This window comes from Perognathus longimembris, chromosome 12 (assembly GCF_023159225.1).
Source record: "Perognathus longimembris pacificus isolate PPM17 chromosome 12, ASM2315922v1, whole genome shotgun sequence".
Taxonomy (NCBI): Eukaryota; Metazoa; Chordata; class Mammalia; order Rodentia; family Heteromyidae; genus Perognathus; species Perognathus longimembris.
Window position 1 is genome coordinate 68772115 of NC_063172.1, and position 24028 is coordinate 68796142.

Sequence of the window (24028 nt, forward strand, 5' to 3'; positions counted from 1 at the left end):
AGCCCTAGGACTAGCAAAAAAGAAAAAAGAATAGCGTATGTATTGGAAGAAAATAACCTAACACATTGTCACTGAACGAGAGTATTCCACATCCCAAACCCTCCGTTTGTTATTTATTTCATGATGTAGACTAGAGTGGGAGCACAGCCCTTAGTTTCACCGAAGCCCAGAACAGCTGGATTGGGACTCAAGGCAATGGAGACTGTTGTTTGACTGCTTTGGGGCAAGCCATGACAAGTCCAGGCAATAATTTGAAAAAAAAGCTTCCCCAGAAAGATCCTGCATGAAACTCCCAATTTAGAAAGTACCCGGGATCATGTCCAGTCACATAATGGCAGCCACACCCATTGTGTCCAAGCGATAATCATCCAAGGGATTTATATTGTGACTCACTCAGAATCCACCAAAAAAGATACTCCATAAAACTCTTTCTTTAAGACTTAAGTTTCTGTCTTCAAATCCTTAGTTGAGAAAGAACCTTTCTTTCCACTTAGATTTTTCTTTCCTGTGCTTGCAAAAGTGGCCATTTCTTTATTCTTTGCTCTGTGAATTCAGTGTGATTGTCCTTGGTCATCTTTGCTATGTTCAGGTCAAATATGTCAAATTTCCTGGCAAACAGCAACTGTAGAGCACATCTGTTATTTCTAGTAGACATGGTTTCCTTGGTGTTTATCAAGGCCATGGCACGAAGGGATAAAATGGAGGCTAAAGATAATGTGTGTGTGTGTGTGTGTGTGTGTGTGTGTGTGTGTGCCTAGGGTTTAAACTCAGTGTCTGTCTGAGTGCTGTCCCTAAACTCTTTTTCTCAAGGCTAGCACTCTACCACTTTGAGACACAGTTCCATCTAGTAAATATATATGTATATATATACACACACACACATACATATATATATATTTTTTTTTTCTTCCCTCTTGATGCCCTTAGGAAAAGAAGATGAATCACATGCCAGTGGCTAACAGCTATAATCCTAGCTACTCAGGAGGCCAAGCTCTGAGGAAAATGGTTTGAAGCCAACATGGACTTACAAATTAGAGAAACTCTTTTATTTCCAACTATCCAGTGAAAAGCCAAAGTGAAGGTATGGCTCAAGTGGTAGAGTTCCAGCTTTGAGTGGGCAAAGCTAAGGAAGAGAGTAAAGCTCTGAGTTTAAGCTCTAGTACCAGTACCAACTCTCTCTCTCTCTCTCTCTCTCTCTCTCCCTCTCTCTCTCTCTCATTATCTCTCTCTCTCAGACACAAAAGAAAAGGAAAAGCAAAGGAGAGGATTAAGGGAACTCTTTACCTTTTGTTGGTCTTTGTGGGTCAGTTACCTGTGGATAGCTTACTTCTGTGAGCAAGCTAGTTGTCTAAAAGGGATATCTCTACATGATGATGGGAAAAAAAATCTCCTTTGTTCCTATACTGAAAATCAAACTTAAAGCCTTGTGCACTAAGCAATCACTGGACCACTGAGCTACATTCCCAGCCCAGAAACTCCCTTTCCTTACCAATGGCCTGGGCACCTAGCAAAAACACACACTTACCACAAACAAAAATTAAAAATCAGAGTGAGGGGCTGGGAATATGGCCTAGTGGCAAGAGTGCTTGACTCGTATACATGAAGCCCTGGGTTCGATTCCCCAGCACCACCACATATATAGAAAACGTCCAGAAGTGGTACTGTGGCTCAAGTGGTAGAGTGCTAGCCTTGAGCAAAAAGAAGCCAAGGACAGTACTCAGGCCCTGAGTCCAAGGCCCAGGACTGGCAAAAATCAATCAATCAATCAATCAATCAGAGTGAAAGCAAAGTTGGAAGAAGTAAGACAAAAGTTAAAGTTATTTGAATGTACCCCAGGGCTTTTTCTGAACTACTATCCTGTGATCAAAAACATGCAGTGTGACAATTGGCAGGGACAGAAATTGAGATAATGACTAAGAAAGAAAGTACAGTAGAAGTATAAGGTTTTTGAGCAGAGAAAAAAATTACTCTTGGGGGGAGGGGGAAAGAGGGAGGAGGTAACAATACAAGAAATGTATCCAATGCCTAACGTATGAAACTGTAACCTCTCTGTACATCACTTTGACAATAAATAAGAAAAAAATAAAGGCCAGGGGCACCCCACCTAAAAAAATTTACTCTTATCTCTTTATCCTTTGATAATCAACACACATGCACACACATAAACACCCACCTCCCACCCTACTTACATTGCATAACTGGGAAGAAAAGTGAAAATGTCCCCTGCTTCCACCCTTACCTACTTTTTTTTTGGCCCACAGAAAACAATATACTTAATTGCTGTGGGGATGTAGTAAGGCAGATTTGTCACACAGTAAGATGTGTTACCTGGCATTTTAAATTAAAAATAGATTTCCCAAATGAAGGCAACTTACATATTCAGCTGAGAATTTACTGGTTGTATGGCCTTTATCAAATATCTCACCTCTGCCCAAGGAACTATCATCAGGGGGAGAAGATGACATGATATCATGTGCTCCTCATTTCTTTATTTGCTAATTGTTCAATGGATATTTATGAAGCGCTTACTAAAGATCTGGGTACTCTGAAGGGTTCTATAAGTGAGGGTCCCAAGAGCAAACAGATGGCATGTTCAAATCAGGGTAATCCAAGGGGAGTCTATGTACAAAAGAGATTAATCCCAAAGGAGCAGGTAAAGAGGGCATTGAAGCAACCCAACACTAGTGTCAGCAAAACTGTTGTCAGCTCTAGGGGTTTCTTTGTTGTTTGTTTTATCATTCACATTCATTCATTGAATACAGGGTTTGGTTGCTGTCCCTAAGCCGCTTTGTGCTCAAGGCAAGCGCTCTACCACTTGAGCCACTGCTCCACTTCTGGCTTTTTCTGAGTAGTTTATTGGAGATGAGAGTCTCATGGACTTTTCTGCTCAGGTTGGCTTTGATGTGTGATCCTCAGACCTCAACCTCCTGAGTAGCTAGGATTACAAGCATGAGCTTCAGCTCTAGGTTTTGAAGGGAGAAGGAGAAGGAGAAACCAACGGAACTCAGCTAGATATGAAGCCAAGAGAACCAGAGGCCAACACTTTGAAATCATTCTCCCTCCTTCATTCTGTCTGTACGTGGATGTTTCTGCTGACCAAACTCAGCCAGAATTTGAATGTTGGAGTCTGTTGTCTGTCCATCTTGTCCAGCAGCCAGAGAGCCAGGGCAGAGGCAAGTAGAGTTGATAGGTAATCTAGAGGAAGCTCCTAGAACAGGTTCAGACAAGTGAAGAAGAAGGTTTCTGTTCTCGCCAGGCTGACTTTAAGAAAGAATCTATGTTCACATGGGACAGCAAAGGTCTCAGTGCCAGTAGGAAAGTACAAGCTGAGGACCAATGTCCAACTGGGGCTGGAAGAAGACAATGAAGGAGCAAATGTATGGAACCCATGTGTCATGAAGGGCTTCTCTGCCTCTTTAAAATGTCATTGCAGAATAACAAATACCCTTTTCATTACTAGAAACTTAGCTTTTGGTTCTAATATTTTAATGGGGTGACCATCTGAAAAGTTGGATAGGGAGAAGTGAAGCACTGTATGAAATATTTTTTATGCTTCCCCTCATCCTAGAAGCATCTAAGGTTGCCCTGTCCTTTCTCAAGTTTAGGCACAGTATATACATTCATGAAAACTGCCATTGTCTGAATGTCCATGTGTCTGTCATCTTATTTTTGCAGTTTCATACATTGAAACCTAACATCTAGTAGGATAGTGCTAGAAGGTACCCCTAGAAGTTGATTAGGACACAAGGGCTCCACCCTTATGAACAGAATTAGTGTCTTTATAAAAGAGGTCACTAGGAAGTATCTAGCATCTTCATTGGAGGTAGCAAGAACTGGAACTATCATCTGGAACTAGGCCCTCACCACACACAGCATTGGCCACTGACTTCATCTTGGACTTCCCAGCCTCAAAAACTGTGAATAACCAGTCTCCATAGTTTCCAAGTCATCCACTGTGGCATTGTTATAGTCACTCACTTGCTTTCTCAAACAAATTCTCTTAATCTCAGCACTACCTGTCTTTCAAGGCTCAACTTCTGTCCATACTCCAATACTAAACTCTTCTTCTTAGCTGTGGTGGCATGTAAACTTTTGCTTTATTATTTCTTTAAGTGTGGATTTTGTTTATCCTTTCATGTTAACCTTCAATTGCTTAAGACATTAAGAATTTTCTTTCTTCTCTTCCTCCTCTCCCTCTCTCTCCTTCTCCTCACTGTCTTGCTCTTCCTCCCTCCCTCCACCCCTTTCTCTCTTTTACAGTTCTTCTCTTTCTTTGAGACAGTCTCATTATGTGGCCTAGGTTGGCCTTGAACTTGACTTTCCTGCTTCAGCCCACTATACGTTAGTATTACAGGATGGGACACCATACCTGTCATCTTTTTCATTTTTTAATGTTTATTTAGATTTCTTTCCTTTTTTTTTTGCCAGTCCTGGACCTTGAACTCAGGGCCTGAGCACTGTCCCTGGCTTCTTTTTTTTTTTTTTTCTCAAGACTAGCACTCTGCCACTTGAGCCACAGCGCCACTTCTGGTCATTTTCTGTATATGTGGTGCTGAGGAATTGAACCCAGGGCTTCAAGTATACGAGGCAAGCACTCTTGCCACTAGGCCATATCCCCAGCCCTTATTTAGATTTCTTGACACCGCATGTAACAATATATGTAATGCAGAAAGGTACTTAGTTTATTAACATATTTGTTTACTTGGCTAAGTTGTCCTATTAAAATTAACATTGTTTGTCAACTGCTGGATTGAGATGCTCCCATACATAGGTTCACTCTATACTCTTGTTTGGGAGCGTGTCAGTTCATGCCTTCATTCTCTAAGTATCAATGGTTTCTTTCACTTACAAATGTATCCTAAAGAAAATATTTCCAATCCATAAACCTCCATAACATACAAACAACTCTTACAATTCAACCATAAAAGACAAATTAACTCAAAAATGGACAAATGTGGTTGAGTACCAGTGGCTCACTCCTGTAATCCTAGCTACTCAGGAGGCTAAGATCTGAGGATTCTGGTTTGAAGTCAGAGTGGGCAGGAAAGTCTGTGAGACTTTTATCTCTAAATATGCAACGACAGCCAGAAGTGGAGGTGAGTAGCTAGGATTACAAGAGTGAGCCAACCACCCGTGCCTGGCTTTGAATTATAATGTAAGTTAAGCTCAGTTTTACAAATTGCCAAATCATCCTATAAGCCAAATAAAATTAAAAATAAACCCAGTGCATCCTTCTTTAGACAATTATATGAACACTCTGTGTATGGGACCGTCAGCAGGGATGAGGATGTATATTTAAGAGTCCCACTTTATAGCAAGTTCTAGTTATTGCTATTTATCATTGAGGGCAAAAGATTCACAAGAGCAAAAGGATCTGGGTGGCTGAAGACTAGGATAAAAGATCTAGTCTGTAAGAGGTGGATAATTAATTAGCAATGCAGGGATACAAGTATGGGTTGTATTTCTAATCTGCTATTATCCAGACTGAAATTCTCAAGCTTTTATTGTAAAGACTAATATTTCTCTTTTTATTTTTTTATTTTGGTACTGAAGCTTTAACACAGAGCCTCAAACTCTCACTAGGCCTTTCTGTGCTCAAGTGTGGTTTTCTACCACTTGAGCCACACTTCTGCTTACAGCGTATTGCTGGTTAATTGGAGATAAGAGCCTAATAGTCTTTTCTGTTCACACTGGCTTTGAACAGCACTCCTCAGATCTCAGCCTCTTGAGTAGCTGGGATTATCACCATGAGCCAATAGCACCTGACTTTAACATCTCTTAAGTATGATACTTAGTAAATTTTTAAGAGAATTCTCAAATGGAGGAGCCTGTTCACCTAATGTTAATTCAGGATAGGGCTTGGAATTTAGGCAGACCAAAGTGCTGCTGGTCAAAGTTTGGGGTCAGAGTCATCTCATTTCTAGGTTTCTCACCGCATCCAGGCAGGCAAGTTCAGGGGCAGTCTGGTGCTGGGCTCATGGGCAGGCTGGTTGACAGCAGAAAGACAGATGGCTGCTGAGTGCTTTGCTAAGCCTTTGCAGACATCACCACAGACAGGGATTGCCCCTTCCTCACATGCTGAGGGCAAGAGAAATGAACCCATTTTTTACAAAGAGGCTGATTTAGTTTGTATTAAACTAATCCTAAAACTTAACCTATAAATGCACCTTCATGGGGGGGAGGGTAAGTTCAACAATTTGAAATTTACAAGACTAAAGTATCTATATGTAGTAGGCTATATTGAGTCTATTCCTTTCCTCTAATTGATATTAATTTGCAGCATTAGGAATTGAACCCAGGGCCCCAAGTATACTGGACAAGTACTCTGTCAGTGAACTGTGTGTGTGAGTCCCTCCCTGGATTCGATCCTAGCAGTGGAAAATAATACATTAATAAATAACTAAATGAGAAAACAAACTAACAAATCCATATGTAAATAAATGGCAACCTATATAAATACAATTCCCAAAGTACTGAGGCCCCACATTCCAAAGGGTTTTCTAGTTTGCCTCAATTTGCCACCTTTCTTCTTTTTCTCTACTGTTTTACTGTCTACTCTCCCTCCTTTTTACTAAGGATTTTTGTCTACACTAGTTGATGTTTTACACGCACACAGAAATAAGATCTCTGATTTTTGCCCTCAATGACAAATAGAAATGCCTAGAACATGTTGTAGAATGTGATGCTTTAATCCACACATCAGCATACTGCAAAGGAATATGTGATAGCCATTTTTCTTTACCAGTGCAGGGCAAGCATCTTGGATGAGGAGCATGACATCCCGCAAGGTGGGAAAGACTGAGAGTCGTTCATTGTAAGGCGCTTGGATTAGAACAACCCTGAGGAGTTTGCTACTGGAAATTGAACTATGTTGCCATTGACTAAGATTTGAAATAGCTTTGTTTTTTACCATTGTAATCTGATTTGATCTGTACCATAAAATTTGTATGCAATCTCCCTTCCTAACTCCAAATTGAATAGCCACTTAGCACTTACGGGTAACAGAATGTGACCTACAATATATGGTGTTTATATAATACTCTATATTTAGCATCAAATGGAAAAGTTTTCCAATAATGAGGTTTTGGAACACAGTCAATTCACAGGAATCAAGTCAAGCTCATGACAGCTCAGCAGTTCGAGCTGTTCTTGAGAAGAGAGTGAGTGACAGGATGCACAAGTAGCAATTGTGCAAAGTACTGAACTGCTACCTTCATCACAACCTGACTGTAAACTCTCTTGCAATGTATTGCCTGATTATTTGACCTTTCTCTGAGGAAATTGTCTTCTCCTTCTTAAATACTTTTTGTTCTGATAGTGGAGGTATGGTTCAAGTGGTAGAGCACTAGCTGTAAGAAAAAAAAGAGAGCAGAAAGCCCTGAATTCAAGCTCCAGTACTGGCACATGCAATAGGTAATTAAATAAAATAATAAAAAAGAACCAATCTTTTGTTCCATCTCAATGGCAGTTCTAGTCCGTGGCTTCATAGCATACCATTGATATTTCATTTGACTGCTTTTTTTTCCTTTCTGAAAAATGAAAGCTATTTCAAACAAAAAAAATACCATCTTCACTGTTAATAAAGATTTCCCTCTGTTTCCCAAACAATAACAACAAATCTATTCTATGTATTCAAATCACTTCACCAACATTGTTTTGAGGTGGTGGTAGGGACATACTTTGATAGTCCTTTATATTCCATAATATTTTACACAGACAAGAAATGAGAAGTTTTCTTGTTCCAGGTGTGATTAAAAAAATTATTATAAAAGTGATGTACAGAAAGGTTACAGTTAGATAAATCAAGTAAAAGGTAGGTGAATTTTTGGACAGTGTCGCTCCTTCCCTTGTTCTCTCTCAATTTTTCCATCTCCAGGTATGAGTTTTTTAGAAACAAAAATTTCCATACTGGATTAGATCATTTTCCCATCAAGACCAATATCCTGCTTCGTGGACATGAAATTAATAGTGAAACACTTTGAAAACATAAATACTACACAATACTGGCAATAGTGACCCCACATAAAAGTAACTTTATGACCCCCAGCTCTGGTTCATGAAAAGATATTTTGAAAAGGACATTAAGCTTATAAAAAAAGACAAAGTATTTATAGATCAACTTCTTGCTTCCTTTTATATATGACTTGAGCAAATAAATAATATTTAAAAAACTGGCAGTGTTAAGGGGTTTTCTAGATCCAGGATAGCACATGTTTTATAATACTTATTGCAATATGGAAGTATTTCTTGGTCTGGCTTTAAAGAGTTGAATAAAGTATGTTGAATATAACTATAGGGCACACTGCCTAGAAATGATTATTTTGTTCTTTGTTCCATCCTACTGTAAAGGCAATAGGTAAGCTTTACCAACTTGTATTCTTAAGTCATATAGCTTTAAATTTGTTTAGAGACTGGAAGCCATTTTTTTCTCAGATCTGTTTGCCTGTGGTCTTTTTCAGGTTAGTTGTTTTGTTCTTGAACTATGGGAGGAACTTTAAAATAAACTAAGGAATACAGTGTTTGCTTTTGTGCTTTAAGTGTTGTTTACAGAACAGCTTTTTAAGATTAACAAGACTGAAGAGGGTATAGGATTCATCAGTGAATTATAATTACTCTACAAAGGCTGAAAATAAAAATCACCCTTCATTCTTTTTGGTACTTTAAAAAAGGATCACAGATTTTCCATTTCAAAAACTTCCAGATAACATTACCACTTGTTCTTTATTCAATTTCAGATTGTTTAGATCATCAAGAATACTTGGTTTCTGAAACTTTCAGAATAATTAGGATTATGATGGATGAGTTTACATTTTTATGATGATGATGATGATGATTTCTTTTTTTTTGGTCGGTTGTGGAGCTTGAACTCTGGGCCTGGACATTGTCCCTGAGCTCTTCAGCTCAAAGCTAGCACTCTACCAGTTGAGCCACAGCACCATTTCTGATTTTCTGAGTGGTTTATTGGAGATAAGAGTCTCATGGACTTTTCTGCCAGGGCTGGCTTTGAATCAGGATCTTCAGATCTCAGCCTCCTGAGTAGCTAGGATTGCAGGCGTGAGCAACCGACACACAGCTTTATGATGATTTCATAGAGATGTTAACTAGATTACATCTAAGTATTACAAAATTGGGGTTGGGAATATGGCCTAGTGGCAAGAGTGCTTGACTCATATACATGAAGCCCTGGGTTCAATTCCCCAGCACCACATATATAGAAAACAGCCAGAAGTGGCGCTGTGGCTCAAGTGGCAGAGTGCTAGCCTTGAGCAAAAAGATGCCAGGGACAGTGCTCAGGCCCTGAGTCCAAACCCCAGGACTGGCAAACAAAACAAAACAAGAATATGAAGAATATGAGGCCAGTGTGCAAGTCCTAGTGTGTACACACACACACACACACACACAGGATCCCAAGGTAATTTATGTTCAAATATTTATTCTGCTTTTGTAGATAAATAAATTGGATAGTAGAATCACCTTTGTAGCCTATTCTCAACAACATAAAATGCCCTGAGTTGGAAACAGACCCTTTGATTTAGTGGGTCTTCTCTTTCTCTTCCATTCTCTTCCCTGCCCTGCCCTGTGGCCAGGAAGAACCCAAGGCTTCTGAATGACAGACTAGGGCTCTACTACTGAGCCACACCCCTCAGCCCAAGCCCAAGTTGTAGTCTTAGATTGAGCTATCTGATGAGATCGGGCACATTCAGGGTGGTATGGCTGGGCACGTCCAGGGTGGTATGACCATAGACTAGATTGAGCTTTCTTAGGCTTAGTATAGTATTGGCCACTTTGAGCCAAAATCTCTCCTCATATAAAAGTGAGAGACTTGGACTAGGACACTAACATGCTACAAGTCAACCCTTAGAGATTTGTATGTGCAGCTAGGCATATACTAGTACATGTGCAAAATAAAGGGTTAGTACATTCAGTGAGAAAAAAGAAAAAACAACCTCTCAGGACCATTTTTTTCCAGCTACATGTGCTTTTAGTGGTCATTAGAATTCCAGAATTTACGCATCTCTGCAAATTTACTTTTCACTTCCTTTTCCAATTGCTTGCTTTTCCAAAACCAGTATATCTGGCTAGTGGGTTCATACCTACAAGGGTATGTTCACAATGCTAAAAAGTAAGTTAAGTTCTTTTAGCTTCCAAATTAACAGATACTGCCTAGCTTCACAATAAAAATGCTTTTATAATTCTAAAAGCAATCCATGTTTTACTAAAGAACATTACAGTTGAAACAGTGCAAATAAAATCAAGTTCAACAATAATCTTATCACCCAGAGACCAAAGAATGACTGTAAACATTTCAGTGTGTTTCCTTTTTGATTCTTTTTCCTATGGGCATTCATATAATTTTTGTTATTCATATCTAGGATCACATTGTGTATGTGGTGTGAAAGCTGTATTGTGAGCATTTTTATGTCAACATATGTACTTAAATAGGAATGTGGTATTTAATTCTGATGCCAAACATCTGGATGACAAGTTAAAAAAATCAGTCAATTATCTAGATACTTTCAAATACCCAGATGTTTGGCACCATGTCGACAAAACATTAAAAATCCTTGACCAAAATTTTCAGCTTTTGCACAGATGTCTGGCATTATGTAGGCAAACTCTCTCTGAACTGACAGACATTTTGGCAGTAGAGAGAACATTTATTACATGCTTTGGATCCAAACTGTTTTAAAGTTTAGTTTGTGAGTACAGGTAACCTTTTCATTGCTTTACAATGAGGCTGCAGCACAAAGAAAAAAAATCTTTTAAAAATCTTTCATCCATTACAATCAAAGTCTGTTCTCTCTATTTTTGGTTACTTCTCAGCCAGTTGGAACGTTTGTTGACCTTGAAAGCTTTGGCTAAATTGTCCTTTCATTCAAGTGCTTGTCTTGAGGCTTTGTACTCTTGTTGCAGATTTTGCTTTGTCTTTTTGCTATAATTAAGAACGTTCTTTCTGGCTGATGATTTTATTAACAGATTGCTCTGAATATTTAAAAGTCATGTTAATGTGCCGATATCCCTGACAACAGTCCTGCCTAAAATGCATTAAGACTTTTTTTTTTAAAGCTATTTTTGTGTTTTTCTAATTATCTTGTTCCTTAGGGCACAATCCTTCTCCCAGCTCTAGCATTAGTCAGGGTGTGCATTTTTGCATGTACAGTCTTTTTTGATTCCTTGAGGGCATAATTTATAAAACTTTGATGAAGGTCAATGTTTTCCACCATTATGTCACATCAAATTCTACAGACTTGAACATCTATTCACAATTAATTTTGAAATTATCATTCTTATGTATTTTTCTAAATTTTTTCTCTTAAAAAACAGGTCTTGCTATAGACCCCAAACTTACCTTTAGCTCTCAGTCTTCCTGCCTCAGACTCCTGAGTGCTGAGATTAAAGGAGTGTATTGCCACATCTGACTCAATTTTTTAAAGTATAATTTTTTTTTTACCAGTCCTAGAGCTTGAACTCAGGGCCTGAACACTGTCCCTGGCTTCTTTCTGCTCAAGGCTAGCACTCTACCACTTGAGCCACAGTGCCACTTCTGGCCTTTTCTATATATGTGGTGCTATATGTGGTGCTATATATGTGGTTCTATATATGTGGAGGAATCGAACCCAGGGCTTCATGTATACAAGGCAAGCACTTGTGCCAGTAGGCCACACTCCCAGCCCCTAAAGTATAATTTTTATAAGGTGTTGTACAGAGGAGCTACCATTTCACAATTCAGGTAATGTATATATTTCTCTTTTGGACAAAGTCATCCCTTCCTTCTCTTTCTTCCAGTTTCCCCCTTCCATCCCTGCCTGACTTGATTTTTGAAATTGGGAAATTTAATTATCATCCATTTTCCATTCTATCTGGTTTTCTTTCTGGTAATGTTGCTTTGGTTATGTCTTGGATGTGTCTATTAGTAAAAATATTCTTAACTTTATGTCAGAAACAGGAAGAAAATCTATGGTATACCAAAGGGAATAATATAGCTGAATGATTAAATGCCTCAATCAATAATATGTTTGTATCTTGCATCTTTCCCACAGGCTGTCCAGCTTGTCACTACACTCAACTGGCTCTATTGCTGACATGTAATTTTTATAGGCAGGATGTGAAGCTTGGGTTTTCCCTAAGCTCTTTCACCCTTCAGCCATAACAAGTTAGATACTTCCATATTGCTGTGTTTTATGGAATAATTTATAAGGGTCCTTCAACATCATAAATATTAAATATTATTACTGTGGAGTAACTTGATTTATATGAAGGAATAGTGTTGAAAACCCAGGTGGATATGTTTTTGATTTACATATATAAAAATATATAAATAATATATACATATATATTTACATATTGGGAGGCTAACTGCTTTGTTTTTTGCAAGGCACTGTAATCTCTTCACTTTTCAGTGTTAACATCTGGTTTTATGTGTTATGTGCTGTTATGAATACTTTATTCGGATTTATTGGGTGTTACAGTATGCTTAGTATTCTTTTGATTTGCTTACGTTTATAATCAGGGTGCTCTCCTAGGGTCTGAGTGGGTCCTGTGTAAGGCCATCATTAAGGAGGCGATAGGTGGTTGTTCTTCTGGGACGTTATTATCTTCATATTGTGGCTATGTTTTTATTTTTGGATATTAATGGAAAACTACAAAAAATGAAAGGCCAGGCATGGTGGTACACAACTGTAACCCCAGCACTTGGGAGGCTGAGATAGGAGTATTTGAGTTTGATGGTAGCCTGGGCTATATAGTGAGGACCTGTGTGAAAAAATAAAATGAAACAAAAAGAAAACAAACACGAAGGAGGGATTACTTATCGAAATATTGGAAATACCTAGACAGTTATCGTATTTACATTTTCACCCAAAGTTCTAAAGGCTAAGCTCAAATTCTTCAAATGTAGGTACCTACTTGGCCATAGAGATTGTTGTCTTAATCCATTTATACCACTAAAACAAAAATGCCTTGAGACTAGTGCTGTTGTTTGGACATAAATGTCCCCTAAATACTTGTGCAAGGAAAGCTTGGGTGTCAATACAGTAGTAACAGGTATATCAACATGCAGTCTTTGTGAGAAACGGAATTTCATTTTTCTCATGCATTGATCTATCTCTAGCACCTAAAATTATCTGGCATATAATATATGTTCAATAAATATTTTTTATTGAGAATGATTCAGTATTGACTAATATAGGACTCTGGTTCTTGAAATTTGTATCATTTCTTCACACTCCATGAGTTGGAAAAATTAACATGTAAATCTATGTCTGTTCTGAGAGGGACATTTATCAGCAAATAATGTCTCCTGGATATCTCACCTAAAGAAATCCAGGAAGTATTAGGAGACTGTTTAGTTAGATCAGCAGCAGCTGATTGATTAACTAATTTAATGTTGTCAACTATGATGATAATTTCTGCCAGGCTACCTGGTTTTGGGAATTGCCTACTTGCAAGGTTTAAACTCAGGGTCTGGGCACTGTCCCTGAACTTTTTTGCTCAAGGCTAGCACTCTACTGCCACTTGAGCCATAGAACTACTTCTGGCATTTTGGTAGTTAATTGGAAATAAGAGTCTCACAGACTTCTTTCCCTGACTTAAACTGTAACCCCTTTGTACATCATCTTGCTCACCAATTTCCTTTCATCTTAAAAGTATTCTTGCTAGGCACTGGGTGCACATGCTTATAATCCTAATACTCAAGGAGTCCAAGATCTCACAATCGAGCCCAGACAGACAAAACCAAGATACTTACCTCCAAAAAGCAAGCAAAGAAAGCCAAAAGTGGAAGTATGGCTCAAGTGACAGAATATTAGCTTTGAGTGAAAAAGCTAAGGGAGAGCCTGAGGCCCTGAGTTCAAGTCCCAGTATACACAAAAACGTTCTCATCTCACATTATTAAAAAATAACAGCTCGTGCTGGTGGCTCACACTTGTAATTCTAGCTACTTAAAGGCTGAGATCTGAGGATCATGGTTCAAAGCCAGCAGGGCAGGAAAATGAGATGCTTATTTCCAATTAACCACCAGAAAAACGGGAAGTGGTGGTGTGGCTTAAGTGGTAGAGCTCTAGCTTTGAGCTGAAAAAGCTCAGGCACAGCATCCAAACCCAGAGTTCAAGCTTCAAGGACAACAAAAAAAAATGCACACACACACACACACACACACTCACACACACAAACAGATGACAAAAGTTGGTGAGGACGGCCTAGTCACTTGAGTCCCTTCTCTGAATACTTGTGCTTAGTTCTAGGACAAGTACATGTGAGTTTTTCGTCATGTGTTAAATAATGTGGTAGGCACAATGAAAAAGCAAAAACACAACGGCCTTTACATTCACAGTATTCATGAACATTATCTCATTGAATTAATTTGTATCCATTCTCAAGAGGTTTATAATCTATTTAAAGCTAAAACAAAACAAAAAACATCAAACTGAAACAGAGCCTTCAAAAGCACATAAGAGAGAGACCAACATGGAAGTGTGTAGTTAAAGGTGCACTTGCTTAGAATGAATGGTGTGGGAACTGAGGGCTGGGCAGACCTGGCCTGAAGTGGGTCTTTAGGAGAACAGTCTGTAGAGTCAAGGAAAGCATCACAAAGTGAGGAGGGATGAGTCTTCAAGGACGAGGGACCACACTGCAGGCACAGTAAGATCACTGATGCCAGCGGTGACTCAACACGATCCAAGCACTTTGAATGTGTAGCTGCAAGCTAAATCATTTCCCAGAGGTAAAAGGCATCTTTCAGGTTACAAAGAGAGACATTTCAAAAGTCGTCTATATAAGGAAACTACTCTAGAAAGGGACTCAAACCCACGCACAATTAAGAAAGGATGATTCATGCTCAAAATGGGAAGAAATAACTAGGCAAGTCTTAGATGATTACTGGTGCTTAGTTTAAAAGCTTTCCCCCTGAAACCCCCAAGTCCAATAAAACAATGCTTTTCTGCCTTGTAAGTACAAAATGAATGCCAAAGATAAGACGCACAAAATTTTTATGTGGCTGTAAAAATTCACACAAAATTGACAAAAGAAAAAAAAATCTATCAGATACTGTACAGTTTACAAACAGAAAGAGGATTCTCCTAATGGCTTAATCGAGGAAGGATGATTAATCCCATTTTGAGATGGTGAAACTCAAGTTCAGAACTAACACTAAACCAGAACCCAAACTCCCATAGCATCATTACTGGGGTTGGAAGTCTGTCTGTCTGGCCCCATTAGTTACCCTACTATGACATGCCATTTCAATAGAGAGGGTTAGGTGGAGGGGAGATAGAAGCAGGAAGGTAGACTTTAATAGACCAGAAAAAGTATGGTGGTGCAAGTCTACAATCCCAGCTAATTGGGAGGTGGGGACCAAAGCATTGTAATCGAGGTAGTCTAGGCAAAGGCACAAAAACCTGGCTGGAAATGAAGTAAAAACCAATCCCCAGTAATGCCAAAAGCAAGAAAACCACAACAGACCCTTTCACAACAGTCCCAACAATAGTCCTATATCTGCTGGGTATGCAAGTCAATACCATCAGCTAGCAATGTAGGGTGTGTCCCTGAAGACAACCTTGCTTTATATTTTATTGAAATTTGCCTTGTTTTCAAGGATCACTTAACCTGACCTTTCTGCTTTTACAGTGAATTTTCCTTGGAATTTACACATTAGCAAGAGGAGCACTTTAGATGCCCCTCCACAGATGAATGGATCCAAAAATATGGTACCTATAAACAATGGAATACTACATAGCGATTAGGAATGGTGAAATATTGGTATTCGCAGGGAAATGGTCAGAACTTGAACAAATAATGTTGAGAGAGACAAGCCTAGAACACAGAAAACAAAGGGGCATGATCTCCTTGATATATGACTGTTAAGGAGGGGGGAAGGGGAGACAGTAGAGACCAGGTCTTTGAAACCAAAAACTTCTTGTCAAATGGTATTTCCACAGATTTGGGTCAGTGACCCTACATTATGTAACTAAAAACCAAACAACTACTCAACATATAAAGGTCAAAAATAGACCTCTCAGGGGCTGGGAATATGGCCTAGTGGCAAGAGTGCTTGCCTCGTATACATGAGGCCCTGGGTTCAATTCCTCAGCATCACATATACAGAAAATGGCCAGAAGTGGCGCTGTGGCTCAAGTGGCAGAGTCCTAGCCTTGAGCGGGAAGAAGCCAGGGACAGTGCTCAGGCCCTGAGTTCACGGCCCAGGACTGGCCAAAAAAAAAAAAATAGACCTCTCAGTGGATCACACTAGCTCAAAAGCTATGTATGTACGTTCATATAAGACTATTGTTGACATATTGCCTACTGTCAACATTACATTTAAAGCCCTAGGTGAATTTTATTTGGCGTAAGCCACGTGGCTACTGTATATGTTCTTGGTACACTGTGTATTGTATATATGTCTACCTGACCTAGGGAAGGGAAAGACAAACAGGGTGTAAGATATCACAAGAAATGTACACACTGCCCTACTATGTAACTGTACCCCTTGCGCACAACACCTTGTTAAAATTTTTTAATTAATGAATAAATTTTTTTTAAAAAGGAGCACTTTGAATCAACTCTAAACAAAACACAAAACATAGGCCTCAGAGTGGGGAAGATTTGGGAGGCAGTGGGGCTTGTGACAGGCATTTTTGGTCCACTAGCCCCTCCCCCCAGGCCTAGCATACAGAGGAGTTTCCATTTCGTAAGTCATGTAATAAGGATATTTCTTTTTTATGTCATCCCTTCCTTCCTTTCCTCAGTTTCCCCCTCCCATCCCTGCCCATAGGTTACATAGTTCATTTTCCATACAGTGTATAGTGAATAGCATAATTGCATTTGTTAACCCTTCCTCCCTTTCTGTGTCCCCTCTTTGCCCTTTGCCTCTTTGCCTAAAAGAAAAAAAAAACAAATAAAAAACAAACACTACAACTACTATTGCCAACAATAATAACAACAAATAAACCCATGTTTTCATTTCATGGAGTACCTTTTGATAAGTAGTATTTTATTTATTATTGTTATTATAAAGGTGATATAATATGTCAGGTGATGAGTACATTTCTTTTTGAACAGTGTTACCCCTTCCCTTGCTTTTTTTCTAGTTTTTCCCTCCCGTGTACCCTACATAAGTTGTGTAGTTCATTTTCACATAGTGTCTAATGAGTATCACTGCTGCATTTGTTGTCCCACTATTTCTTTCTTTTCTCTTTTTCCTCCCTCCCTCCCTCCTTCCCTCCCTCTTTTATCTTTCTTTCTTTCTAGCCATGGGGCTTGACCTCAGGGGCTTGGGCTCCATCCCTGAGTTCTTTTTGTTCAAGGCTAGTGCTCTACCACTTTGAGCTACACTGTGGCTTCTTCTAGTTTTCTGAAGGTTAATTGTAGATAAGAGTCTCAAGAACTTTCCTGCCCAGGCTAGGATTGAACTGCTGATCTCAGACCTCAGCCTCCTGAGTAGCTAGGATTACAGGTGTTGGCTACTAGTGCCTGCCTGTCCACCATTTCTGTGCCTTCCAGTACCCTCCCCCAAACAGACAAACTTACAAACAAGACAAAAAGTACTGGAAACAAAAATAGCAACAAAGGGGGAAAAAAACCTCTTGTTTCCATTTCTTGGAGTTCATTTCAATAAATATCATTTTATATGATCATATGCCCATAGCTATTGAGCCTTTGTGATCCTCTCCTAAGCATATCCTCCCTTGGTGTTAATATCTGGAGTCCTGTATAATTCATCATGTCCAAGTTTTTTTTTTGTTTTTTTTTTTTTGGCCAGTCCTGGTGCTTGAACTCAGGGCCTGAGTGCTGTCTCTGGCTTTTTTTTTTTTTTTTTTTTTTTTTTTGGTCAAGCACTCTGCCATTTGAGCCACAGCGCCACTTCTAGATTTTTCTATATATGTGATACTGAGGAATTGAGCCCAGGACTTCAAATATATGAGGCAAGCACTCTACCACTAGGCCACATTCCCAGCTCCCATGTACATTTTTGATAAATGGTATTTTAAGTGTTCAGAGAAGTTATACCTTTGGGGTCCTCTCCTGAAGGTAACTTCCTTTACCTGTGTTTGAATGCCTAGAATCCTAATAGGTCCATTTTTGTGTACAGTCAGTCACCCCTTCCATCATTTTCCCCCATATCTGCCCCATCCTCACTGATCTTATATTACTTTCTATCTATTACATCACTGTCCAGACAGAGATAATATAGGTACAGGCATGGATTTGGATATTGAGTTGGCCCTCTGTATCTGTGGGCACTTCAAGCATTGATCAAAAACATTTGAAAAAGATGCTGGGCATCTGCGGCTCATGCCTGAAATCCTAGCTACTCAAGAGGTTATGATGTGGATATCATGGTTCAAAGCCAGCCCAGGAAGAAAAGTCCATGAGCTTCTTACCTTAGTTAACCAGGAAAAAGCCAGAAGTGGAGGTGTGCCTCAAGTGGGAGAGCACAGGCCTTGAGTGAAAATGTCAATCAAGGGCCCTGAGTTCAAGCTCCAGAGCAGGGACAGGGTTGTTTCTCATCCTTATTTCTTTAACAGTGTGACATAACAACTATTTCTACAACATTTACATTGCTTTAGGTATTATAAGAAATCTAGGGCTGGGGATATGGCCTAGTGGCAAGAGTGCTTGCCTTGTATACATGAGGCCCTGGGTTCGATTCCCCAGCACCACATATACAGAAAATGGCCAGAAGTGGCGCTGTGGCTCAAGTGGCAGAGTGCTAGCCTTGAGCAAAAAAAAAGAAGCCAGGAACAGTGCTCAGGCCCTGAGTCCAAGGCCCAGGACTGGCAAAAAAAAAAAAAAAAAGAAATCTAGAGAGGCTTCAAAGGTCATGAGTTATACGCCAGTGTGATATCATTTTCCAGAAGTGAGTTGAGCTCTGGGTGACTTTAGTGTCCACACAGCTCTTGGAGCCCTTGTCCCCCAGACACCATGGAATGGCAGTACTTCTCTTAAGATAGTTTAAAACTTAGTAATGTTGTTATAGACTTTCTAGCGTATGCTTTTCCTGGATGTTCTAAAAACTAGCAGAACATACTTTGCTTAGTTACTATTTCCTCTTATTTATTATTTTACCTTGATGTCACAAAAGACACTGTGGCAGGGGCTGGGAATATGGCCTAGTGGTAAAGTGCTCGTCTTGTATACATGAAGTCCTGGGTTCGATTCCTCAGCAGCACATACACAGAAAAAGTCGGAAGTGGCGCTGTGGCCCAAGTGGTAGAGTGCTAGCCTTGAGCAAAAAGAAGCCAGGGACAGTGCTCAGGCCCTGAGTTCAAGCCCCAGGACTGGCAAAAAAACAAAACCAAACAAAAGACACTGTGGCAGAGAGCAGTACTTGGGAAGTACTTTGTGTGTGGATTCTAACCCAAGGCAACTCACTAGAAGCAGAAATAATGTCTATTAAATACTATTTTTTTAAATAGTTCGTGCTGTAGCTGATGGTAAAGGGCCTGACCCAGGGCCTTATGCCTTTTTTTTTAACCAATGGGACACTTAATAAGCTATAAATGATATGTTTTATGTGCTTGAGTGCTATTTACATGTCCCCCAGAAGGGGAAAGGGCATATGATGCTGTGAGAAACTGTCTGCTTAAGTGTTGGAAGTGACAAATGGAGCGACTGACAGAGGGCTGTAAATGCAAATGGTTAGAATACAAACCACCACCAGGATTGCCTACGCGATTGCTTTTTATCCTCCAATTTGTCACTGCGTGGAGGAAATATGAACTAGGAAACCTTGGTTCTTTTTGTGCTGAAACTGGGGCTTGAACTCAGGGCCTCTCACTCTCACTCAGCTTTTTCTGCTGAGGTGCAGTAAAAGCTGGTGCTATCACTTGAGCCATGCATCCATGTGTAGTCTTTTGCTGGTTTATTGGAAATAAGAGTTTCCAATAAGTACAGGCCTAGGATGACTTCAAACCAAGATCCTTAGATCTCAGCCTCCTGACTAGCTAGGATTATTCAAGTGAGCTACCGATGCTTAAGGAGACACCTTGTTTCTTATAATCCGTGTTAGTAATGCAAAAATGGGTGGATCTTGAGAAGAAATGAGAGACCACAGTAAGCCTTAAAATCATCCTAGAGCTGGGTGTGTAGCTCAGTGGTAAAGCACATGAATACAGTGAGTGGGGTTTGGGTTCAATCCCTAACAACAAAAACAAAAATACATAGCAGTAATACCCAAACAAAATAAAATCTATCTCAGTGTTATGGCTTGAGCTTAGTACTCTATAATAAGAGAGTAGCAGCCATCCTTTGAGAAGCCAAACAATGTGGAGGGAAATTGTTTTCTAATCACAGTTCATCTTGTGATAAAATCTTGTGAGGTCCACAGCAAGCTAGAGTGTGTGGCAGCATACAGTGAAGAGCACACTTTGTTCTAATTCATGCTGTTTTCATTCAAATTGATTGGGGTGACTCACAAATTATTTCAGTCTGGGAACTGCGAGCTTGATGAACAGGTGGAAAACCAAGAGAAAAAAAAAATTGTACTGGAGTTTGTGCTTGATAGGCAGGCACTTAACTACTTGAGCCCAGTTCTGGTCTTTGTTTTTTGCTTTAGTTTTTCAGATTGGGTCTTGTATTTCTGTCCTAGGCCAGCCTTAAACCTTTATCCTCCTACTTTCATCTCTGTATACCTATGGTCACAAGCCCTTGCCACAACATCTGGCATGTTGGTTGAGATGGGGGTGTGTTTGGGGGCGGGGGGTGTCTCACTAACATTTTGCCTAGTCTGGCCTTGAACTATCATCCTCTAAATCTCTACCTTTTACGTAGCTGAGATTACAGATGTGAGCTACTACATTCAACCCCGAAAGATTTTATTTCAGGGGCTAGGAATATGGTTTAGCGGTAGAGTGCTCGCTTTGCATGCATGAAGCCCTGGGTTCGATTCCTCAGCACCACATACAAAGAAAAAAAAAAGGCCAGAAGTGGAGCCATGGCTCAAATGGTAGAGTGCTAGCCTTAAGCAAAAAGGAAGCCAGGGACAGTGCTCAGGCGCTGAGTCCAAGCCCCAGGACTGGCAAAAAAAAAAAAAAAAAAAAGATTTTATTTCAATCTTGGGAGAAAGATACTTGCATCAAAATAAATTAACTGTTATTTGCATATATTAGGGTTTAAAATAATTCTCCTGACTATGCTTATATTTTGTCAAATATGTTTTTTGTCAGTTATATTTATCTTAACAAGCTCAATCAACTCCACTCATGTAGTGTTTATAATCTCTGTGTATTTTTCTAGCCTAGCCTTGTGAAACTCAGGAAGAAAGATTTCCAAATATGATTTTCCCTTAAATAGAAACTGCTGTTTCTCACTTAACACATGTTTAATAGACCTTATTTAATATGTATACATATATTTGCATGTATATACACATATGTATATATACACTTATATATGTATATACATACTTCTAAGCATAGAGAATGTATATATGCATGTACATGCATGTATGCACATATATTGCACATAAGTATATATGCATATGTAATATGAACATAAATATATATGTTGTAATATACATAAGTATGTACACATGTGCATACACCTATGTGTATGTATTTTTAAGGTCTTATTTGTTTATTTATATATTTGTTGGGTAGTAGGTGTCATACTTACTAGGCAGGTGTGCTGCCACTTCAGCCGTGTTCCTCGTATTTTCTTTTCCCATTTTGTTTTGAGATAGGATTTGGTAACTTTTCCCTGGCTCACCTCCTGTTGTGATTCTCTTGCCTCTGCCTCCTAAGTAGCTGGGATTGTAGGTTTGGCAAAGTGATAATCCTGCTCTCTGATTACCTGAGCAGTTCCTGAAAGCAAGAGGTCAAAAAGCTGACACGCATAAGGTCACATTACCTTCTCTGGGTTAAAAGAACTGGTGTCATTCTGAAACTGTCCTTAAACTGTGAGATTGGACAACAGGCACAGCCCTTCTTGGTCCACCATTTCTGTGATTTGAGGTGCTGGAAATCCAGCATAGGGCCTTTCATGTACCAGATAAGTGCTCTACCAGTAAGCTATATCCCCAGTGTTTTTGAGACGGGGTCAGCCCAGGATGGTCTCCAGTGCTTGATCCTCCCTCCTCATTTTCCCAAATTCTGGGATTACATGTGTGTGCCACCATACCCAGCTCCCTCTTAGCCCCTCTCAAGAGGGAAAAGAGGCAGTGAATCAGGAATTGGTATTGCTTCTTTAGCAAATCCTACTTTCTTTGGACTATTTTTTTTCACACCTTGTAACAATGAGCATATATCTTTGAAACTAAAAGGCATGTCTTTCAAGAACACCTGTCCTTCTTTCAGTTCCTGTTTCCTGATCTCCACCCCCATCCACTGTTTGACTTGACAAGGGAAAACTAGTGTAGAAGGTACAGATTTTTAAAAATGTTTTGAAAGAAGAAAAACCAATCAAAATGGAGAGGTACACCACTGTAGACAGGGCTACCCTTGGATAGAGCAGAACAGATATCAACCAAGTACCAAAACATGTTTAAATTTCAACCCACCTTAAACAAAATAGGGCTACTAAGCTAAACAGAGAAACTCATTAAGGAACTTGTAAGACTTAAAGAGCAGAACTTCTCTCCAATGACCTCTTGAGGGTCTAAGTGGCCCACTTTCATCTTCACACATAAGAGCTTTGCACAGCAAGCAGTGTTAAGAATCATGAAACAGGGGCTGGGAATATGGCCTAGTGGCAAGAGTGCTTGCCTCCTACACATAAAGCTCTCAGTTCGATTCCCCAGCACCACATATATGGAAAACGGCCAGAAGTGGCGCTGTGGCTCAAGTGGCAGAGTGCTAGCCTTGAGCGGGAAGAAGCCAGGCCCTGAGTCCAAGGCCCAGGACTAGAAAAAAAAAAAAAAAAATGATGGTCATAGTAGCTACTTGAAAAGTTGTCTTGAGGAGCAGATGAGAGAATGTGCGAAGTACTGCCTGGCTCATGGTGGATGACAAAAATGCTTAGTAAATATCCCTTGACCCCTTTCTCCCATGACTACCTAAAATGAGGAAATAGGCCCTGCATCTCAGCAAATACCATTCCTCATCGATCTAGTCCTTGAACTTTGAGTCTTTTACTGATTCATTCAAAAAATCTTTTTGGCCAGGCACCAATGGCTGTGCCATTTGAGGATCGCAGTTCAAAGCCAGCCCAGGTAGGAAAGTCCATGAGATTATCTGCAACTACCAACCAAAAAACCCAGAAGTAGAACTATAGCTTAAAAACTAAGGAATGTTACCCAGGTCCTTAGTTCAAGCCCCAGGACTAGCATAAACAAAATTCCATATTTTTGCCTAATGGTTTTCTAGGCATGGAGATGTTGGCAAGAAGAAAATTGAAATATCCCTTTCAGTCTCCCCAACCTCTCATGCAAACAACTGTCTTGTTCATTGTAAGCCAGTGTATTAGAAAGAGAGATCCCATTTTGCTGGACCCCTTAAATCTGTACCTTCCTCGGGCTGGGAATATGGCCTAGTGGCAAGAGTGCTTGCCTCCTATACATGAAGCCTTGGGTTCGATTCCCCAGCACCACATATACAGAAAACGGCCAGAAGGGGCGCTGTGGCTCAAGTGGCAGAGTGCTAGCCTTGAGCAAAAAGAAACCAGGGACAGTGCTCAGGCCCTGAGTCCAAGGCCCAGGACTGGCCAAAAAAAAAAAAATCTGTATCCTCCTCTATTCCTTACTGACATCTTGTCAATGTAGGAATATATTGTCTTTTATCTTTCCAAAATGAGCGGTCCTCAAAATCTAGTAAATATCAGTATCATCTGGAGGGCTTACCCAAACTCAGACTTCATGTAGGGATTGACCTCCAGCATTCCCAGGTGGTTTTATGCAACAGTTGTCCTCAACTATGACCTCATTCACTGCTCTGTCCACTAGCAAGCTTACCATCTTCTAACGCAGGGATCAGCAAACCCTGGCTCCTTGGACCAAATGTAGCCTATGTTATTCAATCATTCATTCATTCATTCATTCATATTATAAAGGCGATATACAGAAGGGTTACAGTTACATAAATCAGGTAATGAGTCCATT